Genomic DNA, 6,000 nt, shown 5'->3' with positions numbered 1-6,000 from the left:
CGCGCCGGCGAGGCGCCACCACCGGAGCCGCCCCGCTCCGGCAGCCCCACCGCGGCAGACCTCGCCGCCCGGCGTCGCCTCCTCGGTCCGGCGGCGCCCCGCCGCGCCGACCTCGCCGCCGTCCTCGCCGTGGCCGCCGCCCGCCACCACCAGCCGCCCCGGCCATCCGCGACAATTCCGGCGCCGGCCGTCCTCGAAGTCCGTGCCCCGGCGTGAACAGTGACCTGGATCCAGATCCAGATTTGGAACCCTAGGGTTGACTTATTGCCCTCTTCCCTAAATTTTTTATGCATACTTTGACCGGCTGTATCTCCTCATCCGTAGCTCCGTTTTGGACGTATAGTATATCAAAATGTTCGTCCCGACGAGTACATCATTTAATTCCATTGCATCATTTTCATTTGAGCTCATCTTGATGCCCAAAATGCTGTTAGAAGGAGGCTTCGTGAGTTAATTGTCAGATCTGCTAGTTCATCTTAGACTTTTGTCATTTTTGCCATGATTATTGTGTGCATGATATGCCTGTGAGTCCTTCATATGTTTTGTTAAGCATTTTGTCTTCTTTCCAGAGGTGCAACCCATGCATTTTGAGGATGTGTGTGGTGACTTGTGCAAGCTTGCAAAGAGAGCACTCGAGAAATCTGTTTTTAGAGACTTAGTTGTTTTCACTAAGTCTGGGATTATTTAGTTCATGATGCCATATGTTCAGCTTGTTTCCTAGTGATCCGTGCCTCTTTTGAGGATGATCAGTAAAGGAGTTTTGTTAATCATGTTATGCTCTATCAATCCATGTCTTTGTTTGCAATTATGGAGCACCCTAGATTGAGTCAGTAAAGCTCTACTTTTGCTTCATTGTGAATCTGGGCAGATCGTCAATTAGTTTGCGATTTTGCCGATGTTATTGTAGTTGATCCGTGCATGCTATGCCTTTGTACTTGCCATGTCTAGCTTGTATTTTATGCCTCCTTGATGGATGTATGCCTGTATTTCCATGACTTGCACCGTGGGGAGTGCATCGAGCTCGTTTACATGCCTTCGTGAGTTATAATTCAGCATGTCTCAGTTTTCACTAAGTCTGAAAACTGATTGTGTTTTAGCTATGTTCGTGTGCCCGTTAGTATATTTTGTGAACCCTTTTGGCCCCAGGTCACTTTGGGACTTTGTTTAAGATTGTTGAGTGGCTCCATGCCATGTTCTTATTTATCTTAATCAGGTCATGTATCATGTTGTTTTGCTGCTCCGAAGATGGCTTCGTGATCTGAAATTTCAGACAAGTGTTAATTTCACTAAGTCTGGAATCTGTTTTGCATTTGCGTTTTTGCCATGCTTGTTTGAACCTCATAATGGATGAATTTGCCGTGGCTCCATGCTAGTCTTTTGATAAGCATCTTGTGTGCATCCCTGCCATGTATTTTGTTGTCATGTTTGGTGGCTGTAGCATGTTCATCTCATTGCATTTAGATGCCTACTTGCTGTAAATCGCAGACCGGTGTCATATTTGAAATGCTTGCCATTTCCAAAGCGTAACTCCGATTCCGGCGTTCTTTATATCGTTTTCAAGCGATTTCATCTCATCTTTCCAGTGGCACCCTTGGAATTCCATGTTGAGTCCAGGTTCATGTTTTTTCTGTCATATCTTGCAGTTTGCATCCCGCATCGCATCCCGCATAGCATATCATCATTGCATCGTATCGCTTGATCCTTGCACGTGGTTGATTGTATCCTTGTTGCTTGTTTGTCTTGTTTGGGTAGAGCCAGGAGATGAGTTCGCTACCAAGGAGCCCGTTGAGTTTGCTTGTGAGGATCCAGTCAAATCTGACAACTGTGCAGGCAAGATGATCATACCCTCGAAATCACTACTATCTTTGCTATGCTAGTTTGCTCGCTCTTTGCTATGCCAATGCTACGATGCCTACCTTTTGCTTGTCAGCCTCCCAATTGCCATGTCAAACCTCTAACCCACCTTGTCCTAGCAAACCGTTGATTGGCTATGTTACCGCTTTGCTCAGCCCCTCTTATAGCGTTGCTAGTTGCAGGTGAAGATTGGAGGCCGTTCCTTGTTGGAACATCTTTTACTTACTTGTTGGGATATCATTATATTGCCATGTTATCTTAATGCACCTATACACTTGGTAAAGGGTGCAAGGCTCGGCCTCTCGCCTAGTGTTTTGTTCCACTATTGTCGCCCTAGTTTCCGTCATATCGGTGTTATGTTCCCGGATTTTGCGTTCCTTACGCGGTTGGGTTATAATGGGAACCCCTTGATAGTTCGCCTTGATTAAAGCTTTTCCAGCAATGCCCAACCTTGACCTTACCATTTGCCATCTAGCCTCTTTTTCCCTCGGGTTTCCGGAGCCCGCGGGTCATCTTATTTAACCCCCCCCCCCCGGGCCAGTGCTCCTCTGAGTGTTGGTCCAAACTAGAGTCCTATGCAGCACCCCCTCAGGGAAACTCGAGGTTTGGTTTTAGTTGTATGGAGTGCTCATCTGAGTGTGCCCTGAGAAAGAGATATGTGCAGCTCCTATCGGGATTTGTTAGCACATTCGGGCGGTGTTGCTGGTCTTGTTTTAACCTGTCGAAGTGTCTTGAGTTACCGAGATACCGAGTCTGATCGGAACGTCTTGGGAGGAGGTCTATTCCTTCGTTGACTGTGAGAGCTTGCCATGGGCTAAGTTGGGACTCCCCTGCAGGGATTGAACTTTCGAAAGCCGTGCCCGCGGTTATGGGCAGAAGGGAATTTGTTAATGTCCGGTTGTAGATAACTTAAACCTTAATTAATTAAAATGAATCAACTGAGTGTGTAACCGTGATGGCCTCTTCTCGGCGGAGTCCGGGAAGTGGACACGGTGTTGGAGTAATGTTTGCGCAGGTTGCTCTCTAGATTCTCGCTCGCGGTTTGCCTCCTCTTCTCGCTCTCTTTTGCGTATAAGTTAGCCACCACATATGCTAGTCGCTTGCTGCAGCTCCACATATTTATTTCCTTACCATTCCTATAAGCTTAAATAGTCTTGATCGCGAGGGTGCGAGATTGCTGAGTCCCTGTGGCTCACAGATACTATAAATCCAGATGCAGGTCAAGGTGATTCCGCTCCAGGTGATGAGTACGAGCTTAAGTGGGAGTTCGACGAGGACTCTCAGCGTTACTATGTTTCCTTTCCCGATGATCAGTAGTGGTGCCCAGTTGGGGGTGATTGGGACCGTGTCGCATGTTGGGTTCTCTTTCATTTTGGCACTGTAGTCGGGCCATGAGTGTTTGAATGATGTAATGTTATTTATGTACTTGATTGACATGGCGAGTGTAAGCCAACTATGTTCTCCCCTTTTATTATTACATTACATGGGATGTTTGTGAAGATTGCCTAACTTGCAACATATGCCTTCAATGCGATTATCTCTCTAAGTCGTGCCTCGACACGTGGGAGCTATAGTCGCATCGAGGGTGTTATAAGTTGGTAATCAGAGCCTTCCCCGACCTTAGGAGCCCCATTGCTTGATCGTCTTAGCAGCCGGTTGTGTCTAGAAAAATGTTTTGAGTCATTTAGGAATTACATATCGGAGAGCTTAGGAATTCTTTTTACTTCCCAGTCTCCTCATCGCTCTGGTAAGGCATCCTGACGTAGAGTTTTGACTCTTCTCTTCTCAAATTTCACTAAATTTTTTTTAGGATCACGCGAGTATCTTGGAATCGTTCCGATGGCTTATGATGAGAACATTGTCTTGGTGCCTCCTGTCAGGGGTTTAGTGGAAGTGTCCCGGGGAGTTGAGCTCTGAGGTGTTGTCATCATAATTTTATCGTTGCAATTCTGGAATACTTGAGATATGTTCGCCGACATCGAAAATCTCTTTTATGCAGTTCGTTGGTGAGATAACCTCGACGCCACCCAGTACTGGGGCGGGAGTTCGGGAGTATCGCCATAACTTGTATAACGGATGCTTTTCGAAGGTTGAGGTAGATGGTTTCCGAAGTTTTCTCGGTTATGTGTTGAAGGATGGATACAGTTGGATGTAGGATTTGCTAGTTTGGGTGAGATATTATGCTTCCCCTGTATCCCCAACACCTGATTGCATAATCGGAAAGGTTCAGGAGTTTCATAGGTGGGAATTCTAGTATCTCTAGTTCTTCTTCCACGAATATTGGTTTGAGATTGGGATTTCTTACCGATTATTCGTTCTTGATCCGTACCTTGTTGATTTATTTCTCTACCTTAATTCTACGTGGCTTCTCAATTTATGGATATGTGACCATTTCAAGAGGAATGCATTCGTTCACTTTGTTCGGATGTGAAGACTATATGTTGCAATTTTCATTCCATTGGATTCAGCTTCAATATTTATCTGTCAATGTGCTAATGGTGGTCAACCTCTTCAGGATGGCTCCTCCAACGCGCACGACTCCGAATCCTGATCCGCCACCGCCTCCACCTCCTCCAGAGGCATGGCAAGCTATGATGGCCTCTACCAATGCAAACACACAGCTGATCATGCAAATTCTCCAAGAGCGCAATCAAGGCAGTCAAGGGAATCAAGGCAGCAATCAGAGTCACTTTGCTACACTCAACCAGTTCCTTGCTAATGGGCCAAAGACTTTCAGCAATTGTGTTGAGGCAACCGATGCTGACGATTGGCTTGTGGATCTGTGTAAGCATTTCGAGTGCAGTAACGTCAGGCCTGAGGACTTTGTCAAGTTCGCTTCCTTCCAACTCAAAGATCAAGCTGCAGAATGGTTCCAGCAGTACAAGGATTCCAGAGGTGGACGTGTTATCACTTGGGATGATTTCCGTCGAGATTTCCGAGCTCATCATATTCCGCAGAGCATGGTTGAAAGCAAGCGTGAGGAATTCCGCAATCTGAAGCAAGGCTCTTTGTCTGTCTATGACTACAACAAGTTGTTACAGAAGCTCGCCCGCTTTGCCAAGTAGGACGTGCCTGATGAGAAGAGCATGATATATCAGTTCAGGGGTGGTCTCAGAGAAGATATTCAGCTCGCTCTTGTTCTCTTCAAGCCCTTGAGATACGATGAGTTCTACAACATGGCACTGAAGCAAGAGGCTGCTCAGTTGAGGTGTGATGCTTCCAGGAAGCGAGTCAGAGATGTTACTCCTTCTTCCTCTACTCAAGTGGCCAAGCAGCAGAAGTTTTGGCTTCCTCCTCCTCCGTTCCGTCAGCCGTATCACCAGAAGAGCAAAGGTGGCAGTGGTTCTTCCCACCCACCCAACCCTGGCTTTCAAAACAAGACTTCGTCTCAAGCTCCAAGATCGAGTGCTCCGTATCACCATCCGCTTTCAGAGGTCACGTGCAACAAGTGCCAACAGAAGGGTCACTATGCCAACAAGTGTCTCAACCAGAGGCGTCTTCCTCCTCCTCCTCCTGCCAGATCGGCAAGTACAGCTGTGGTCAAGCATAACCCCAAGTTCGCCAAGGTCAATATGGTGAATGCAGCTCAGGCAGAGGACTCACCAGATGTGATCATGGGTAACCTTCTTGTTAATGATATTCCTGCAAAAGTTCTTTTTGACATGGGTGCATCGCATTGCTTCATTTCTAAACCTTTTGCATCAAAGTATGAGTGTGATTATCAGTATCTGCAAAGTTCCTTGCAAATTGTGTCACCGGGCAAGCAGATGATAGCTAACACCTGCGTCCCTGAGGTTACTATCACATTGGGTGACTACAAGTTCCTTTATTCCCCAATTGTTCTTGGTAACTCAGATATTGATCTTATTCTCAGAATGGATTGGCTTTCTAAGCACAAGGCACATCTTGATTGTGCTGCCAGGCAGATTCAATTGACTCATTCGTTTGAGGATGTAATTGTCTTTGCCGCTCGGGATAATACCATCCGCCTATTTTCTCTCAATGAGAAGGGTGAATTGGATGCCATCTCTCAAATTCCAGTCGTTTGCGAATATCAAGACGTCTTTCCAGAAGAGCTCCCAGGAATGCCTCCGCACCGGCCAGTTGAATTCGTTATTGAACTTGAGCCTGGTACGGAACCTGTGT

This window comes from Triticum urartu, chromosome 2 (genome assembly GCF_003073215.2).
Source record: "Triticum urartu cultivar G1812 chromosome 2, Tu2.1, whole genome shotgun sequence".
Classification (NCBI taxonomy): domain Eukaryota; kingdom Viridiplantae; phylum Streptophyta; class Magnoliopsida; order Poales; family Poaceae; genus Triticum; species Triticum urartu.
This window is presented reverse-complemented; position numbering follows the sequence as displayed.